The sequence below is a fragment of the Hyla sarda genome, chromosome 5 (genome assembly GCF_029499605.1).
Source record: "Hyla sarda isolate aHylSar1 chromosome 5, aHylSar1.hap1, whole genome shotgun sequence".
NCBI lineage: Eukaryota > Metazoa > Chordata > Amphibia > Anura > Hylidae > Hyla > Hyla sarda.
The window spans coordinates 258,354,409-258,373,309 of record NC_079193.1 but is presented as its reverse complement, the minus strand read 5'-3'; the positions used below and the strand labels follow the sequence as shown (position 1 = coordinate 258,373,309).

At 45.6% G+C, this 18,901-nt stretch overlaps 1 protein-coding gene and 1 non-coding gene across 7 annotated transcripts in view; one reads left to right on the top strand and one right to left on the bottom strand.

Moving 5' to 3' along the window:
* Nucleotides 1–350: 350 nt before the first annotated feature.
* On the bottom strand, nt 351–426 carry TRNAF-AAA (transfer RNA phenylalanine (anticodon AAA)). The gene has a single exon. It is a non-coding gene; the product is annotated as a tRNA-Phe (tRNA).
* Nucleotides 427–15,882: 15,456 nt separating this feature from the next.
* ANKRD12 (ankyrin repeat domain 12) overlaps nt 15,883–18,901 on the top strand; it is a 124,448-nt gene continuing 121,429 nt past the window's right edge. For 3 of the 6 annotated variants that reach the window (XM_056521582.1, XM_056521581.1, XM_056521579.1), the window contains exon 1: nt 16,253–16,544. The gene's annotated coding sequence lies outside the window, so the exon portion shown is untranslated. Of the gene's footprint in view, nt 16,142–16,251; nt 16,545–18,901 lie in introns of those variants that run through there. The other 3 variants (XM_056521578.1, XM_056521577.1, XM_056521576.1) reach the window with 3 other exon arrangements.

Genomic DNA, 18,901 nt, shown 5'->3' with positions numbered 1-18,901 from the left:
CACACAGGAGGAAGGTAGGGGACCTTCCATGTGTCATCCAGCTGTTCGGGACACCGCAATTTCGCCACGACAGTCCCGATCAGCCCACAGAGCTAGCCGGGAGTAGTTTACTTTCACTTTAGACGCAGCAATCAACTTTGAACACCGTTTCTAAAGTGTTAGTAGCGTGCGGCACCGCGATCAGTGCCGCATGCTATTAGCCTGACCTGCTATGACGTATGGCGTGGCCCCACGTTATAGAAAGGGAGAAGACTCAGGACAGGTACGTATGTCCTGGGTCGTTAAGGGGTTAAACACAAACATTTGTAGTAAGGATAGCGTCACTAGATATAAATTGGAAGAGATAGTTGGGTCTCTGGGTGGAGTTGAACCACCAACCTTTCAGTTGTTTAGACCGAACGTGCTACCCAATTGCACCACAGAGACTACATTAACTTTCCAAATTAATATCTGACACTATCCTGGCACAATGGGTCTCATATCAATATCATTGCAAGTGTAAAGTAGCTAATTTGCCCATAGCAACCAATAAATTGGTATATTGCATTTCGTCATTACAAATACATACTGATTGGTTGCTATGGGCAACTTCACATCTGGATAGGTTTGGATTCATCTCCTACAATATGTGCACATTCAAGCTATGGAACAGTGGCCTATAGCAACCAAACACCTTGCTTTGCACATCAAAAAATAATTATGCTCGTTTGGTATGGGCACATGCCCTACTTTCACAATGGGGAATAAAGGTGGAGATTTATCACAACCTGGCCAGAGGTAAAGTTGCTGAGTTGCCCATAGCAACCATTTTTTTTTATAGTGATTTTCGAAATTGAAAGAAGGACTCCGACAATTTGCTAAGGGCAACTGCACATTTTCTTCTGGACAGATTTTGCCAAATCTCCCCTAAGCAGCCTAAATTTAAGGGCCTATCAAAAAATAAGTATATTATAAAAGAATACTTACATAATAGCTACTAAAAGAGCTTTAAAAAATGATTACTAAAAACAAACATGCAGCTAGGGGTGTATGCATTTTCAGGTGGAATCACATACACATGAAGATAAATTTGTACTATGTTCATCCCTATCCGGAAACTAACCACAGTTGTTAACATAGAACTCTCTAAACTGGATTTAATGACATATTTAAACAAAAACCTGAGAGTAACCAACAGATGCTGTTCGGGTGATACAGCAATACGAAATAGTTTATCCTGCTGCGGAATGTCCTCTCCAACCCAGATCCAAAGTGTCAAAGCTGGAAGGGGCCATCCGCAGGTAATTATGGAATTTCTCTGGGTACATCCGTAATTGGACGTACAGCGAGTCAAAGGCACCTAACCGCGGCAGAATGGCGTTAACTGGGTGCACCCAAAACCAACGTGAAACTCGCTTCCACTTATACTCACTCACGTTCCCGCAGCTATAAAAGCTGAAGGCGCAAAATGGGCACAACAAACATGGTAATATCCAAGATACACAACAAAAATCTAGCACAATAAAACACTTGCTCTCCTGTCTCTCTCCGACCTAATTTCAACAGAACTGGAACTTTATTAAAATTTGGGGGGAAAAAAACGGATTAAGTTTTATTGACTTTTAGCATCTGGTTTTATACGGTTGGATCCGTTCTTTGGGTAATCTGGTTTTGTACATTAAACCGTATTTGGAAACTAGAGCAAAATCGTGGTGTGAACCCAGCCTTATAAGTATTAGAAGATTTTTTTAATAGGCTTAAGTTACAATTCTGTTTAATTTTCTGAAATCAGTTGATCTGAAAAAGTGTTTTCCACCGGAGTACCCCTTTAAACATGCAGCGATTGAACAATACACACTAAACAGTGGTCCCTCAACATACGATGGTAATCCGTTCCAAACAGACCATCGTTTGTTGAAACCATCGCATGTTGAGGGATCCATGCAATGTAAAGTATAGGACAGTGGTCTACAACCTGCGGACCTCCAACGGCTGTCCGGGCATGCTGGGTGTTGTAGTTTTGCAACACCTGGAGGTCCGCAGGTTGTAGACCACTGTTAAAGTTGTACTCACCTGTCCCCGCCGCTCCGGACTGTCACCGCTGCCCTGGATGTCGCCTTCCATCGCTGTCGCCGCGTCCCCGATGCTCTGGCAAGGCCTCTACTTCCCCGGCATCCTCGCTCTCCGTCGCCGCCATCACGTCGCTATGCACGCCGCTCCTATTGGATGACGGGACAGCGTGTGCAGCGACGTGATGATGACGATGGAGAGCGCCGACGATGCAGGAGATCCCGAAGAGGACGCGCCGGAGCCCCGAGGACAGGTAAGTGATCGTCAGTGGACCACACGGGGCACTGTAAACGGCTATCCAGTGGTAGCTGAAGCAGTCTGCGCTGCCGGATAGCCGTTTATGCAATGGCCCCGACATATAAAAGCATCGTATGTTGATGCTGCCTCTGAGAGGCCATCGCATGTTGAAATTATCGTATGTCAGGGCCATCGTAGGTCGAGGGTCACTGTAGTAGCATTTATAGGTACTCTTACTGTCATCTCTATTCATTATTATGCTGTTTTTACTAATCAATTTAACAAATGAAAATACCCCAGACAGGAAGTGTTGTAGTATTTGAAGCAAAAATATGCTGAAGCCAGTATAATTTATGATAACACTATATTTCACGCTGCGGCTGAAGTGAGAGGGCTGGGTAGCTCTGTGTGTCCGGTGGATTTCCCACTGGCAGTCACGAGTGGACACACTAGAGCTACAGCCGCAGCAGGGAGTAGTAAAATAAACTGTCCCGGGATAAGTAGATTGTGCTCCCGCTTTAGTTCCTTGGACAAGTAGTATATTTTTTTTATCTCCACGCCCTTGTTTAATAATCGAGGCCCAGTGTTTTCGTGCATAGTAGAGACTTGTAAATGAAACTAAGCAGCATTTACCGCCCCGTGTGGCACTTTACCCTGTGTTCCAGCCATGTTTTCTTTCTCCCCCCACAGCATTTCAGAGCAGAACATATCTGTTTGTAATGAGGGAGTCTGGTTTGGGTTTGCTTGAAGCAATGGGCAAGCACAAGCCCCGTCTTTCCATTCATAATCTATTATACAGTATTTAATTACAGTGCTTGGCTTTTTTAAATCAAAGAGTCTTGAGCAGACATATGGGGGACATGAATGAAGGAGATCACACAAAAAAACAAGTGTCTATACCTAATTACAAACCCAAACTAATGGCAGTCACCATTTCCTCATGAGTCACCTAAAAACAGTATTATCATTGATGTGATCCCCTTTCCTTGCTGTACACAGACCTGCAGTATTGGCACGGGCTACTACTTCGGAAGCCTTTCCTGTAAGCTCAATATAGCATCATGACCAGAGGCGGTCATATGATCTGAACGCTGGATGTGACCCTTCACTAGTCTCTCTGATGGTACTGCCCAGGAGAGCATGCCAGAAATAAAAGGTACCATGAATACAGCCTTACAATTAACTATATAGATAGGTTTCCAAGTGGGCGCTTAACCCCTTCCCACAGAATTACTTTTAAGCATCAGGTTATGTAGCTAGTTCGCGCATCCTGACGTTTTATATAAGTCATTCAGTTAACCCGGCGATGCACGGCATCGCACTGGTTAACAGGCAGAAGTCCCGCTAAAGCGGCGGGAGACAAGTTCTGCAACACACCCCAGGACCATCTGTGAATGGTCCTGGTCAGCGATCATTGTCATTAGTCCCTGTGGACCAATCACAGTGTCTCAGCTGACTTGGGGGAGGGGGGTGAAAGTTCAGATCCCTACACAGTGGTCTCTAAACTGTTCTCCAGTTGTTGAAAAACTACAACTCTCAGCATGCCCTTTGGCTGTCCGGGCATGCTGGGAGTTGTAGTTTTGCAACAACTGGAGGCACACTGGTTGAGAAATATTGTCTGTTTCCTAACTCTGTGTTTCCCAACCCGTGTGCCTCCAGCTGTTGCAAAACTAATTCCCAGCATGCACTGACAGACCATGCATGCTTGGAGTTGTAGTTTTGCAACAGCTGGAGGCACACCAGTTAGAAAACACTGAGTTAAGTAACAAACTCTGTGCTTTGCAACCAGTGTGCCTCCAGCTGTTGCATAACTACAACCCCCAGCATGCACGCAGAGCCGAAGGGCATGCTGGAAGTTGTAGTAGTATGCCTCCAGCTGTTGCATAACTACAAGTCCCAGCATGCCTTTCTGCTGTCACTGCATGCTGAGAGTTGTAGTTTTGCCCCCCTCCCCATGTGACTGTACAGGGTACAGTCACATGGGCAGGGTTTAGAGCGAGTTTCTCACTGCAAGTTTGAGATGCAGAAAATTTTTCGCTGCAGCTCAAATTCCCAGCGGGAAACTCGCTGTGAACCCCCACCCGTGTGAATGTACCCTAAAAACAATACAGTGGTCCCTCAAGTTACAATATTAATTGGTTCCAGGATGACCATTGTATGTTGAGACCAGAACTCTATGGAAACCTGGTAATTGGTTCTGAAGCCACCAAAATGTCATCCAAAAATAGGAAAAAGTGAGGATTAAACAAAAACAAGTAGATAACTAATATAGATAAAGCAAATCCTTACATATAAAAAGTAATAAAGATCTGCTTGGAGGTGTAAATCACTGTCTATTTCAGTGTTTCCCAAAGAGGATGCCTCCAGCTGTTGCAAAACTACAACTCCCAGCATGCCCAGACAGCCGAAGTTTTGCAACAGCTGGAGGCACCCTTTTTGGGAAACACTGGTCTATGTAGAGGACAGAAGCTTCTTCAGGGTCCTGTACAGAACACGCAATGTCCAAAAAAAAGTAAAATGGAGCCGCCCTCACCTGATGTCCAGAGGAGCAGGTAACCCTGGCACAGGTAAAGAGTACAGAACGTGTAATACACCCCTTATTACATTCCGTGAGAGGTGTAGTTTCCAAAATGAGGTCACATGTGGGGTCCACTGTTCTTGCAACCTGGGGGCTTTGTAAATGCATATGGCCTTTAATTCCAGCCTAATTCTCCCTCCAAGAGCCCAATGTCGCTCCTTCTCTTCTGAGCATTGTAGTTTACCAGCAGAGAACTTTACATCCACATATGGGGCTACAAATTTTGGTGGGCTTTTTTCCTATTACCCCTTGTGAAAATGAAAAATTTGGGGTAACACCAGCATTTCGGGGGAAAACAAAAACTATTTAAAATTTTCAAGTCCAATTTTAACGAAAATTTGTCAAAGACCGTGGGGTGTTAAGGCTCACTATACCCCTTGTTACGTTCCTTGAGTGGTGTAGTTTCCAAAATCGGGTCACATGTGGTTGTTTTCTTTTGCATTCATGTCAGAACTGCTGTAACTATCAGCCACCTCTGTGCAAATCATCAATTTAGGCCTCAAATGTACATGGCGCTCTCACTCCTGAGCCATGTTGTGCGTCCGTAAAGCATTTTACGTCCACATATGGGGTATTTCCGTACTCGGAAGAAATTGCGTTACAAATTTTGAGGGTCTTTTTCTCCTTTTATTTCTTGTGAAAATGAAAAGTATGGGGCAACACCAGCATGTTAGTGTAAATTTTTTTTTTATACCAACATGCTGGTGTAGACCCCTAACTTTTCCTCTTCATTAGGGGTAAAAGGAGAAAAAGCCACCCAAAATTTGTAAAGCAATTTCTCCTGAGTACGGAAATACCCCATATGTGGCCCTAAACTGTTTCATTGAAATACGACAGGGCTCAGGAGTGAGAGAGTGCCATGCGCATTTGAGGCCTAAATTCGGAATTTGCAATGGGGGCGGACCCAGATACAAGGATGGCGCTTGTCTCCACCAAAACCCTACGGCAATGTTTCCCAAACAGGGTGCCTCCAGCTGTTGCAAAACTCCCAGCATGCCTGGACAGTCAATGGCTGTCCAACAATACGAGAGTTGGAGACTCTGTTTAGGAAACACTGCTGTATTGCCGTATGAGATGTCTTTCATTTTTATTTGGGGGGGGGGGGGGGGGAGGGACGTGTAAGGGTGTGTATGTAGTGTTTTACTTTTTATTTTGTGTTAGTGTAGTATTTTTAGGGTACATTCACACGGGCGGGGGTTCAGTGAGTTTTCCGCTGGGAGTTTGAGCTGAAAATTTGCAGCAGCTCAAACTTGTAGAAGGAAACTCAACCGTATGAATGTGCCCTGTACATTCACATATGGGGGGCACCCCAAACCTTCATTCCTATTAAAGAAACTGGTTATTTTTGTGGAATTCATTTAGTCATTAATGTATTTACTGGAAATAAGGCATCAGCTGGGTTTACATCTGCATTAAGGATCTGTTTGGAGAGTTCGTCGTTAACTTGACAATGCAGTATTTTTTTCCCAGTAAAACAATAGAATATGTTATGAAGGTGCCCCTAGACTTTAGTCAAAAGTTAGCTGAACCCCCACCCAACTTCAGCAGGAGTCGCTGACTGTCTAAGGTTCCCACAGACAAGTATATGACATGCTTATTTTTAAGTCACTGGCTGACCACAGGTCTGATGACCCAGACTGACAGCTGTCTGGGATTTACGTCTATAATACAGATTAATACACATGCAATATGTTCATCTGTGGGGAGAATAGAGGGTATAGGGCCCTTCTGGCTGATGTCAGGGAATAGAAGGGTTGGGCTTGTAGGATTTCAACTGCCTGACCCTTTTGTCATGAGACAGATAAGCTGCCACCAGAGCTGTCCGGCAGTGCCTTACCCCTTCTCTCTCCATTAAGAATACATGAACACTCAGTAGTGGCAATTTTTTTTTATATAGGGAGATTGGAAGAGATAGCAGTCTGTTAAATGAACGTTCAGGCAACAGTTGTTGAAGATATATATGTTCACCTTAAAGGGGAGTCCCGTCGCTGGGGACCCCCGTGATCTTGCACGAGGCACCCCGTTTGTAATCAGTCCCCGGAGCGTGTTCGCTCCGGGACAGATTACCGGCGACTACAGGGTGGGCGGCGTGTGATGTCACGCCCCGCCCCCTCAATGTGAGCCTACGGGAGGGGGCGTGACAGCTATCACGCCCCCTCCCGTAGGCTTGCATTGCGGTGCGGAGCGTGACATCACACGCCGCCCACCCTGTAGTCGCCGGTAATCAGTCCCGGAGCATCTTATCCACTATCCTTTGGATAGTGTTCAGTCACTCAGTATACATATTAACTGACTCCAGAAAGTTAAACAGATTAGTAAATTACTTCTATTAAAAAATCTTAATCCTACCAGTACTTAGCTGCTGAAGTTGAGATGTTCTTTTCTGTCTGACCACAGTACTATGGGGATTTGCTCCTTCTCTGGACAGACAGAGATGTTAGCAGAGAGCACTTTTGTTAGACAGAAAAGAACAACTCAACTTCAGCAGCTAAGTACTGGTAGGACTAAGATTTTTTTTTATAGAAGTAATTTACAAATCTGTTTAACTTTCTGGAGCCAGTTGATATGAAAAAAACCACAAAATATATTATATATATATATATATATATATATATATATATATATATATATATGTTTTTCACCGGAATACACTTTTAAAGCAATGCTGTGCTTAAATATTTTTTTTTAAATGACAGTAGCCTTTAAAGCCTTGTGTGACATATCAAAAGTTAAAATTGGTTGAGGTCTCGTGGCTGAGACCCCCTCCAATTATTAGCAATAACCAGGTGAAGCGCACTCGGCGTACAGTCCAACAGATTACATTAAATTAAAACTGTCATTTTTTCCCGCACTATCCACAGTACTGGTGGATAGGGTGGGAGACGCGGTTTAAAACCTGCCGTTCGTCCGCAATTGTAGTTTTATTCTATGTGTATATCTTGCTGTAACTGGCACAGGCAGGACTTCTGTAGGTTAACTGGCACTGACATCAGCGCCGCTTATGAATATTCATCCCCCCCCCCCCCCCCTCCCTCCAGTTCTCCCTCTCTTCGCCGCTCCTAACTGGAGGGAGGGGGGGATGAATATTCATAAGCAGCGCTGATGTCAGTGCCAGTTAACCTACAGAAGCCCCGCCCGTGCCAGTTACAGCAAGATATACACATAGAATAAAACTACAATTGCGGGCGAACGGCCGGGTGGATCGGGTAAAATATCTGACAGTTTTCCTTTAAGTTGGCTCTATTATAGTCTATGGAACCTGTGTCCTGCATTGAGCAGATAGCCAGGGAGTAAAGTGCACTGCCGCATGAGTCAGCCAGCTATAACTAATGATCAGAGGGGGGTCTCAGCACTGAAACTCCAAATTCCCTCAACTTTTGCCATGTCTGTGCAACATGGCAAAAGTTAAATTGTTACTAACATTTAAATTATGTCAATGGTGTCCACTGTGCGAGGGGCGTAGTAGCCTGTTCATTCTGTTGTACTGCTAATATAAAAGCAAAATATTGGGACAGATGAATGAAGAGGTTATAATAATAATTTTATTTATATAGCGCCTACAGATTCCGCAGCGCTTACAATTATGGGGTACAAACAAAGTATCGGACATAATATTACACAATAACTATTCAAACAAGAGGTGTGGGGATATGTTGAGGATATTGAGGCCAATTAAAGAATGTTATAGGCCTGTCTGAAGAGATGTGTTTTTAGGCCACACTTGAAACTATGGATGTTGTTGTCGAGTCTGAGGGATAGCATTCCAGAGAACCGGTGCAGCACGAGTGAAGTCTTGGAGACGGGAGTGAGAAGTTCGGATTATAGAAGAGGTGAGATCATTAGCAGATCAGAGAGAACGTGTAGGATGGTAGACAGAGAGGAGAGAGGAGATGTAGGGAGGTGCAGCTTTGTGGAGAGCTTTGTGTGTGAGACTGAGGATTTTGTACTGTATTCTGGACTGAATTGGTAACCAGTGTAGTGACTGGCACAGGGAGGAGGCGTCGGTGTAGCGGCTGGAGAGGAAGATGAGTCTGGCTGCAGCATTAAGGATGGACTGGAGAGGAGAGAGTTTGGAATGAGCAAACCTGTTTCCATTCACTGGCAGAAAGCAGGAATCTTGTTGTCAGTGAGTAGGGACCTTGGGGAGAGAGGGATCAAAACCTGTGTAAAGAAAGAGCAGTGCAGTTGCTCAATATTTTTTTTATCAATAAAGGCCTCTGAAAAATTACAGAAAATCTGGTTGCTATGGTAAATGCACCACTCTTCCTGTACACAAGTTTTGATAAATCTCCCCACTTTTTCCGTCTTTCTTTGAACTGTTGTTGAATTAGCTCACCGGAAACTGCTAAAACTAGATACAGTTGTGGAACAATATTCTTGTCTGACATAGGCCCTATTTACACAGCAGAATTTACGCTCATCCGCCCCAATTCCGCTTCCGCTTTTGAGGATTTGGTGCTGAATTGGTGCGGAATCCAAGCTGAAATTCTGCCAAAGTGTGAATGAGAGTGTGGACTCCCATAGAAGTGTATTAAAGGGGTACTCCGCACCCCTAGACATCTTATCCCCTACCCAAAGGATAGGGGATAAGATGTCAGATCGCCAAGGTCCCGCTGCTGGGGACCCCCGGGATCTCGGCTGCAGCACCCACCTGTACGGCTTCCACCTCACACCGGCAACGCTGGAGGCTTCGGATCCCGACCACAATGGCGGAAGAGCGTGATGTCACGACTCCGCCCCGTGTGACATCACTCCCCGCCCCCTCAGAGCAAGTCTATGGGAGGTCCGTCACATCCCCTCCCATAGACTTGCATTGAGGGGGCGGGGTGTAACGTCACACAGGGCGGAGTCGTGACGTCACGCTCGTCCATTGTGGTAGGAATCCGAAGCCTCCAGCGTTGCCGGTGTGAGGTGGAAGCCGTACAGGTGGGTGCTGCAGCAGAGATCCCGGGGGTCCCCAGCAGTGGGACCCCGGCGATCTGACATCTTATCACCTATCCTTTGGATAGGGGATAAGATGTCTAGGGGTGCGGAGTACCCCTTTAAAGGGGCATTCCGGCTTTAGACATTTTATCCCTCCCTGATAAGATGTCTGATCGGAGTGGAGCTGCGTCTACTGAAGATGTGACATAACACCACGCCACGCCCCCCTCGTGATGTCACGCCCCCTCCATTCAGGTCTATGGGAGAGGGCGTAATGGCCGTTACGCCCCCTCCCATAGACATGAAGGTAGGGGGCGTGACATCACGAGGGGGAGTCGCGTTACATTAAATCACATCTCCAGTAGATGCAGCTCCGCACATAAAGCGGGTGCTGCAGGGAGATAAGGATGGGCGATAAAATGTCTAAAGCCGGAACACCCCTTTAAGCTTTCATTTGAGGAGGAATTCCGCTTGAGGAAATTCTGCCGTGTGAATAGGGCCTTAGGGTCTTCTCAAACAGCCAAATTCCTGTATGTGAATTCCGCCTCAAATTAAAGCCCAATAGACTTCTATGGGATTCCGCATTCCCAATCACACTTCTGAATTTCCGCATGCGGATTCCGCAGAAACTCTGCACAAGTCAGAAACCACCAAAATGAATGTGGAAGTGGAATTGGTGCGGATGTGCGGGAATTCTGCTGTGTGAATAAACCCTTAGTGTGATTTCACACACACAGCATTTTGTAGCAGTTCTTCATTCAGTATCACAGAAAAAATAATAATGCTTACAAATATTACCCACTAGTTTATGCAGTTGCTTTACATATCTGTTTCATGTGTAGCTTCTGCGTTTAGCTAACAAATTTTCTGTTCTGTTGCTCACTCATTCTGACATCCACTGCTTAGGAAAGGGCATGTCTGAGTCTACCCTTAAAAAGTACCTGTCATGATCTTGTTAAGTTTTATAATCCTCACTGCCCCCATCATGATAAACCACCCCTGCCTTTATTTTTTATTATATTTTAGCTTTCTACCTTGATATTGCTCTGTATTTTCTGCTCAGTCAGATTCACAGACTGGGAAGGGGCGTTCCCCAGTAGGCGTGACATCACCTGAACTGAAGCCATACAGGGAGAACTTCCTCCCTCACTCTGCTACACACAGCCCAGAGCAGTTCAGTGTGAGATGAGCTATGATTGGTTAAGGCTGCACCAGAAAGAACAGACATGCCTAATCTTTCTGCAGACTCTGCACGGAAATGCATTGCAGTCTATGAGACTGTGCATTTCCGAGCGGTCCTAGTGCCAGCATATTCTGCCAGCACTCCGCTGTCGAGGGAATGTTCACACAGAGATTTTCCATGCGGACATTCTCCTGTGTGAACACAGCCTTAGTGAGAACTGACAACAGCCTGGGGCCCTTACGTATAATAGGCAGCGCATACGAGACGTTCATACGTTTCCCTCAGGAACCAATTCTCTTTCCGTTATTTTGTTTCTTAAATGGGCACTGTCAGATACAAAAACTTTTGAATAGGTTTTGTAATTGCTTTCATTAGAAAATTTTCAGTATTTCCTATTGAAAAAGCCAATCAAGCAACTGCCCCCCCTGTCTGGACACATACTAGTCCTGCTGTGTCCATGCATCATCACCTATGTCGTGGACACACTTCCTTGATTGACAGCTGTGAGCGCAGGGCTCACAGCTGGAGGAAAAATCCTCCCACTGTCAGCTTGTGTCCCGCTACTGTCAGTGAGGACAAGCTGGGAGTTGTAGTTTTGCTAATGCTAGGGGAGATGTGAGCAGACAGCATACTGAGGGAGGGGGTGGAGACCTACAGAGTGAGGCCACGCCCCCTCCCTTTAAGAGGAATTCAGACTATTGAGCTAAATTAACCCCTCAAGGACCGGGGTTTTTTCCGTTTTTGCATTTTCGTTTTTTGCTTTCAATTTTGCACCACAAAATACATATGATGGCTTATTTTTTGTGCCACCAATTCTTCTTTGTAATGATATCAGTCATTTTGCCCAAAAATCTACGGTGAAACGGAAAAAAAAATCGTTGTGCGACAAAATTGAAAAAACCCGCCGTTTTGTAACTTTTGGGGGCTTCCGTTTCTACGTAGTACATTTTTCGGTAAAAATGACACCTTATCTTTATTCTGTAGGTCCATACGATTAAAATGATACCCTACTTATATAGGTTTGATTTTGTCGTACTTCTGGAAAAAATCATAACTACATGCAGGAAAATTAATACGTTTAAAATTGTCATTTTCTGACCCCTATAACTTTTTTATTTTTACGTGTATGGGGCGGTATGAGGGCTCATTTTTTGCACCGTGATCTGAAGTTTTTAACGGTACCATTTTTGCATTGATAGGACTTATTGTGCGCACGCCATTGACCGAGCGGTTTAATTAATTATATATTTTTATAATTCGGACATTTCCGCACGCGGTGATACCATATATGTTTATTTTTATTTACACTTTTTTTTTATGGGAAAAGGGGGGTGATTCAAACTTTTAATAGGGGAGGAGTTAAATGATCGTTATTCACTTTTTTTTGCAGTGTTATAGGTCCCATAGGGACCTATAACACTGCACACACTGATCATCATTGATCACTGGTTTCTCATAGGAAACCTGTGATCGATGATTCTGCCGCATGATCTCAGGCACTGAGCAGTCATTCGGCGATCGGACAGCGAGGAGGCAGGTGGGGGCCCTCCCGCTGTCCTGTCAGCTGTTCGGGATGCCGCAATTTCGCCGCGGCTATCCCGAACAGCCCACTGAGTTAACCGGCAGCTTTCACTTTCGGTTTTAGCCGCGTGGCTCAGCTCTGAGCGCGCGGCTAAAGGGTCAATAGCGCGCGGCGCTGCGATCGGCGCTATTAGCGGCGGGTCCCGGCTTCACTATGACGCCGGGCCCGCCATGATATGATATGATGCGGGGTCACCGTGTAACCCCGCGTTATATCAGGAGAGCAGGACCAAGGACGTACCAGTATGTCCTTGGTCCTTAAGGGGTTAAAAGTGTATTAAAAAAAATAATAAAAAGGTGCTAGACACAAATTAGATGTACATGGTCAGGATTAGGTACTGAGTGATATATAAACATAAAAAAAAAGTTTTGTTGGATCTGACAGGACATCTGTAGTGCAATATAACTTATCCCCTATCTGAAGGATAGGGGGGATAAGTTATAGATCACGGGGGGGTCAGAACTTTTCAGCGCCTGATAATTTCATAATAACGGACATAGCATCACAATTATGCATACACTAGGGGAGTGCTCCAACACCCGATGGGAGTTGTAGTTTTTAACCTCTTAACGACCAAGGGCGTATATTTAAATCCTTGGCCGGCTCCTGTGATATAACGCGTGATCCCGTGTCAAAGCGGTCCCGGCATGTAACTGAAGCCGAGACCCGGGGCTAATAGCGTGCGGCAGCGATCCTTACCTTCCTCCGGCGTGTCCCTTCGGTGAGTGATTGCCCCAAGCCTGAGATGCAGGATTGAGCAATCGATCGCCGATAACACTGATCAACGCAAAGCTATGGCTTTGCAGTGAACAGTATATAAGATCAGTGTGTGCAGTGTTATAGGTCCCTATGGGAGCTATAACACTGCAAAAAAAAAAATTTTTAATAAAATAAAAAAGGTAATAAATGTCATTTAACCCTTTCCCTAATAAAAGTCCAAATCACCCCCCTTTTCCCATAAAAAAACATGTAGATAATAAATATAAACATATGTGGTATCACCACGTGCGTAAATGTCCAAACTATAAAAATATATAATTGATTAAACCGCACGGTCAATGGCGTATGCGCAAAAAAATTCCAAAGTCCAAAATAATGTTTCTTTGGTCACTTTTTATATCATGAATAAAAAGCGATCAAACCATCCGATCAATACAAAAATGTTACCGCTAAAAACTTAAGGTCACGGCACAAAAAATGAGCCCTCATACCGCCCCATATGCAGAAAAAAAAAGTTATAGGGGTCAGAATATGACAATATTAAACGTATACATTTTCCTGCATGTAGTTATGATTAAGTACGACAAAATCAAACCTATATAAGTAGGATATCATTTTAATCATATGGACCTACAGAAGATAAGGTGTCATTTTTACCGAAAAATGTACTGTGTAGAAACGGAAGCCCCCAACAGTTATAAAATGGCGTTTTTTTTCTTCAATTTTGTTGCACAATTATTTTTTTCGGTTTTGCCGTCGATTTTTGGGTAAAATGACTAATGTCACTGCAAAGTAGAATTGGTGGCACAAAAAATAAGCCATAATATGGAATTTTAGGTGCAAAATTTAAAGGGTTATGATTTTTAAAAAGGTAAGGAGGAAAAAAACGAAAGTGCAAAAAACGGAAAGACCCTGCGTCCTTAACGATGAAGGACGTATATTTACGTCCTCCGCCGGCTCCCACGATATGCCGCGGTGTCCCCGGCGGCTATCAACGGCCGGGACCCGCGGCTAATACAGGACATCACCGATCGCAGCTGACCGCTGCGTCTGAAGTGAAAGTAACCCGGCTGCTCAGGACCGCTGCGGGGAAATCGGTGTCCCGAACAGCTTACAGAACACCGGGAGGGCCCTTACCTGCCTCCTCAGTGTCCAATCGAAGAATGACTGCTCCGTGCCTGAGATCCAGGCAGGAGCAGTCGAGCGCTGATAACACTGATCAACAGGCGTGTTAATACATGCCTGTGATCAGCATAGGAGATCAGTGTGTGCAGTGTTATAGGTCCCTATGGGACCTATAACACTGCGAGAAAAAAAAAAAAAAGTTAATAAAGGTCATTTAACCCCTTCCCTAATAAAAGTTTGAATTACTCCCGTTTTCCCATAAAAAAAATAAACATATGTGGTATTGCCGTGTGCGTAAATGTCCGAAATATAAAAATATATCGTTAATTAAACTGCACGGTCAATGGCGTACGCTCCAAAAAATTCCAAAGTACAAATTTTGGGTCATTTTTTATACCATTAAAAAAATTTATAAAAAGTGATCAAAAAGTCCGATCAAAACAAAAATGGTACAGGTAAAAAACTTCAGATCACGGTGCAAAAAATGAGTCCTCATACCGCCCTATACATGAAAAAATAAAAAAGTTATAGGGGTCAAAAAATGACATTTTTAAACGTATATATTTTCCTGCATGTAGTTATGATTTTTTCCAGAAGTGCGACAATATCAAACCTATATAAGTAGGGAATCATTTCAACCGTATGGACCTACAGAATAATGATAAGGTGTCATTTTTACCTAAATATGCACTGCGTAGAAACGGAAGCCCCCAAAAGTTACAAAATTGTGTTTTTTCTTCGATTTTGTCGCACAATGATTTTTTCTGTTTCGCTGTAGATTTTTGGGTACAATGACTGATGTAATTACAAAGTAGAATTGGTGACGCAAAAAAATAAGCCATAATATGGATTTTTAGGTGGAAAATTGAAAGGGTTATGATTTTTAAAAGGTAAGGAGGAAAAAACAAAAGTGCAAAAACTGAAAAATCCTGCATCCTTAAGGGGTTAAAATAACTGAAGAGCCACAAGTTGCAGAACACTGTATGAGGGAATATTAGATCAGGACTATAGATAGCAAACAGCAGGTGTCACATCATCCACTGATCCAGTATACTCTAAGCCAATGTTTCCCAACCAGGGTGCCTCCAGCTGTTGCCAAACTACAACTCCCAGCATGCCTGGACAGCCTTCGGCTGTCCAGGTGTAGTTTGGCAACAGCTGGAGGCACTCTGGTTGGGAAACACTGTTCTAAGCTACTAAACCGTCAGTTGCCATAGTAACAAGCCATGTTTCCAATGAGGCAGGTATTAACCAGCACTTGCTATAAACAGAGGGCACCTTCCCACATTGCAGTTACCACCATTAAATTCCAACAACGGCCGCTGACACAGACAATTGCGTCACTGCCGCAAGTGACGTCACAACCCGTCCAAATAGTTCGCGCATGCGCCCGAAGCCTCTAGAGGACAATACTCACTGCGCCATCACAACAATAGTGAAGGCGAAAGCAACAATGGCGGCCCGCACGTTACACACAGGAGACGAGAAACATAACCGGAGAGGAAGATTGGGGAGCCGCTCCCAGGAGCCGACAGCTCGTAACTCTCGTCACCCTCCTCCGCTTTCGAGAACCTTCTTCGAGGCACAGCTATGCCTGGCTGACGTCACTCACCTAGTAACCAATCACAGGCGCCAGGTCTGTTTCCAAGTGCCAGCTTGTAAGGATTGGTGCCGCCTTTTCCGTGACGTGTGGCGGGAGGTGCCTGCGGACAGATGTGTGGAGATGCGTTACCGCTTGATGTGTGTACGTGTTGCGAGGTTTAGTATGTTGTGCTCTGTATAGGAGGTTGATACAGCTACAGCCGCACGTCCCCATTGTTCTATAGGAGCAGACGTTGTGGCTATGTTAAGGCTTGTGTGAGTGACAGCTCTCCGTAGCCCCGCCCCCAGCTCGTCCAATCGCGGTCCGCCGTCCTGGCGTCACGTGGTGTGCAGTGCCTCGTCCAATCCGCTGTGGGTCGCTGAGGGCTGTACGCTGGGGAGCGTGTAGAGAGGGGGAGGGCGGCGGAGAGGCAAGAAGAGGGGTGTGAGCGCTGCTGTGAGGAGACCACCGGGGAGTCAGAGCCCCGAAGCCCGCTTACCGCGATACCCCTCACCGTGTGACCGACGCCCAGCACAGGGACCGACTAGTGAAGGCGTCGCGGCAGGTAAGTGTCTGTGGACGGGTCACATGGGGGGGAGGAGGAGGGGAAGCCTAGGCCGGGGTAGCGCGGTGGGTCGTCAGGAGGGCTCACTGTTGTGTTCTGACTGCCGGGCTGAGGCTGCTGTCTGGGGGTGGAGGCCTGGTACTCCCGGGCAGGCCTGGCAGTGACTGTCCTTTCCACACCCCCCTCCTGTCAGTGTGTGTGCCCGGGCATTGTGGTGCCCCCTCCCCCAGTGCTTCTCTTGTCAGCTGCCAGGTGCTGTCATGGGTGAGGGGGCACAATGTATACAGCATTATGACGTGTTACTACCCTGTGTTGTGCCAGGACAGGTTTGCTGTTAACCATTTGTTCCCCAGTACTGCCCCCAGACCCTGTTGGCAGTCCACTTCTTGTCTGTACCCCTTCAGGTCATAGGGGGGCATTAGGTGCTGTCACCCTGCTGCCTCCCATAGTGTGTGCTGCTGTTCTGCGGTGAAGTAGTATTTGTATGCTGGTGATTTGTTGGTGTTGCTGAGGATTGGTCCTGGAGGAGCAGCAGGAATGGCTGCTGTATGTGTCACTGCCCATCTGCCTGCATTGCTATGGCTCCCCAGCCTTCCCCTCTTCACTGCTTTTACTTTCCTTTTATTCCATCCATTACACATTGTACAGCTCCAGCATCTCCCCAATTCACCTGGGCACATAAGAAGAGCATGAAGCTGTTATTCCAGCCTTCAGACTGGCCGTGCCCAGACCTGGCGGAGTCTCATTGATTATCTGTATGTTGTGTCCTGTGTGTCCTGACCAGTGCCTCCACATATTTTTCAGTGCTATGATATGAAGAAAGGGGGTGTGTTCCTTCTTTCTCCACAGGCGAGCGTTCAGAGACAATGCAACCTAGGCATGAATGCCGCATAGAGAAGACATGGCACATCCTAGCAGTAAGCTTGATGGAGGCAGGTTGACATGGCATTGCCTCATGTTTTCTTCAGCACTCGTGCCCTACATAACCTGGCAGGGAGTAAGCTTCTCCACCTTCTTTTCTGGTGCACCCTTAGGCTGAGTTCATGCAATGTGGCCAAAACCATGTCAACATGCAAGTCTGCACAGGTTCCAATTTCACTGCAAATAAAACCAGATTCATCTAATGTGTATGGCAAGCACAATAATCAATAACACACCAACTTTAAGAAGTCTACCATCCAAGCCAGCCAACCATCTAATGTGCATGGGGTGTCTCAATGCTACACTGATGGCTCATGTTGTTGTATGCCCAACCCTTTGTCACTGGGGAGAACCTGCCTCTAGAAGTGTCTGACAGCCACTTATTCCCCTCTCCCTATTGGATACAAATGCTCAGTGGAGGGTTATGGGGGCCTGGTTTGGAGGAATATCTGTTGCCACGTATGTGTTCAAATGTGCTTGGCCAGACCTATGGGCATGCTATAAATGTACAGTGACACTCTTTTCCCCCAATTCTCCACAGCTTTCGTTCAGACAGGTGCCTGTCCTCCCCATCCTTGCTTTCTTTTGATCTCAGTGGCGAGTCATTCCAGCAGTACTGCCCCAGTACAGCCAATCACTGGCCACAGTGGTGTCCTGATGACTTGTCACTGAAATGAAGAAGCAATGTGTGGGGACTGGTATTGGTCTAAATGGAATCTTAAGGGACGCGAATATCAGTAATCCTAAGGGATTCTTAAGGGACATGAATATCAGTAAGGGACGCAAATATCAGTAATCCTAGACGAAAAATACTATTCTCAGACAATCTCTTTAATAGACACACAATACTGCAGCTATACAGCAATTTTGGGCTTTTTCCATTGTTCTTCTTCATCACAGGATCAGAGCAGTGAAAATGGTGGCCAATCTGTCATAACTGACACCAACAGAGCCCATTCACTGTCTTCTGTCATAGTGGCATTTTTTTACACAATCTGCAACAGTCTCCTAAAAGAAATAGCAGCGGCTTCATTCACACCTCGTTTTCAGCCTACGGTTGCCATATCCGGCTAGGGGAGGGGAAAACCAGGTGCTCCTGTACCCCAGCCGGACCGGCGCTGAAATCTATTTACTTTAATGAGCCAACCGGAGTCAAACTCCGGTCGGCTCATTTTTGACCTGTATCCGGTTTTGTGACTGGATTTAACACCGTTGTATACTACGATTTTAGGTCCGGTCAGGAAACCGCATACGGGTCAAAATACAGCCGACCGGAGTTTGACTCCGGTCAGCTCATTAAAGTAAATGGATTTCAGCGCCGGTCCTGCTGGGGTACAGGAGCACCCGGTTTTCCCCTCCCCCAGCCGGATCCGGCAACCATAGGCTGGAAAGGAGGTATGAATGCAGCCTTAATCAGAAAGGTTTATTCTGTTTGT